Below are 1366 nucleotides of genomic sequence, written 5' to 3' on the forward strand. Positions count from 1 at the left end.
ATTTTTACAGATAAATACATTTACAGGGTCCCCTCCTCCTTTTTTTTCACAAAATGGTAAAGTTACCATATATACTTGTGTATAAGCCGAGTTTTTCAGCACATTTTTTCCCCAGCACATTTTTAATGCAGTTTTTGTGGTAAAATTAGGTGCCTCGGAGGATATTCCGGTTGGCTTATACTCGAGTATATACAGTCTAAGTATTTTGAGCCATAACTAGGCTAATGAACTCAAAGCCAAGCCAAAGTAGAACAGGTAGGGGGAAACAAATCTACCATAAAGTGCACTCCTGGGAAAGCTCGCCGAGAGGAAAGTTTCCCTCCATCTGCTCACACAGTACTGAGGCTTCCAGTCATAGCTCTTACTCCGTATAGCTTAAAGTCATTTACACAGGTCACTGGCACCGTTAACGACTCTTGTTCAAGACGATAGCAAGTTAATGAATTCGGTGGCTATGTTTAATGAATTATATGTATGACTAGCTTGGCCAGGGCCCCTCTTCTAGACAAGGAAATTAGGCCATTTCACCCTACATGCCGCCCTCATGGCCTCCCAGAGTTTGTCTGTTGTTGAGCCTAAACTTTGCTCCTTTCAGTGTCCCTCGAAGGAAGCAGGCTTGGCTTATCCCGAGAACTTATTTCTGTGAGCACAATTCTCTTGTGGCTGTGGTGCCAGGTCTCTTGGAGGGTACAGCCCAGGAGGCTTGCTGTGCAGCTTGACTGGGTCGGCTGAAAGTCCACTATTGCACAAGGCTATCTAATTAGATATGCCAAACCAGCTCCCACTCCCGCAACACACGCAAAAGGCAGCAGCACATTTCTGGTGCCGGCTTCTAGGTCCTCTACATGGAAGAACTCCACAAACCCATCCCCACCTCTTTGCTTGACCAACCAGTCCCGTTTGGTCTGAACCAGAACATCTGTGATACTTTCTGCTAAGGGTTCAATGCAGCTTTCTTGATTTATGCTCTTCAAGTGATTGGCCACAAAGGCACCAAAAGATAGGAGAGTCACAATTCTCCCCCAGTTTATTCCGTGACTGCAAACGTGGACCATCACTCGGGACTTTGACATCAGCTTTGGTTTTGATGGCCAGCTTCCGCAGCATGCCGTGGAAAGCCGTCTCAGCACAACCCTCCCTCCCCAACCCTCCAGAGGGTCTCTAGCGCCTTCCTGCTGGCGAACCCAGTCCCGCCCAGGGGCTTAGCATCCTTGGCGCCGGTGGCTGCTCCCAGAGGTACCGAGAGATAATTTCCAACGACTGCCAGTACAGCTCGTCCGCCTCCTCCTCCGCTGGGGGCGGCGTCGAGGGTAGAGACCCGTCCGTACCGGGGCCATTACTGGCCTCCTCGACCGGCCCGAGCAGA

At 49.8% G+C, this 1366-nt stretch overlaps 1 pseudogene; it reads right to left on the reverse strand.

Annotated features, from left to right (window-relative positions):
• Positions 1 to 662: 662 nt before the first annotated feature.
• Positions 663 to 1366, reverse strand: part of LOC101647310 — a 4414-nt pseudogene continuing 3710 nt past the window's right edge.

Source organism: Echinops telfairi, unplaced genomic scaffold, assembly GCF_000313985.2.
Source record: "Echinops telfairi isolate 266 unplaced genomic scaffold, ASM31398v2 ScPeMD7_7468;HRSCAF=8506_0, whole genome shotgun sequence".
Taxonomy (NCBI): domain Eukaryota; kingdom Metazoa; phylum Chordata; class Mammalia; order Afrosoricida; family Tenrecidae; genus Echinops; species Echinops telfairi.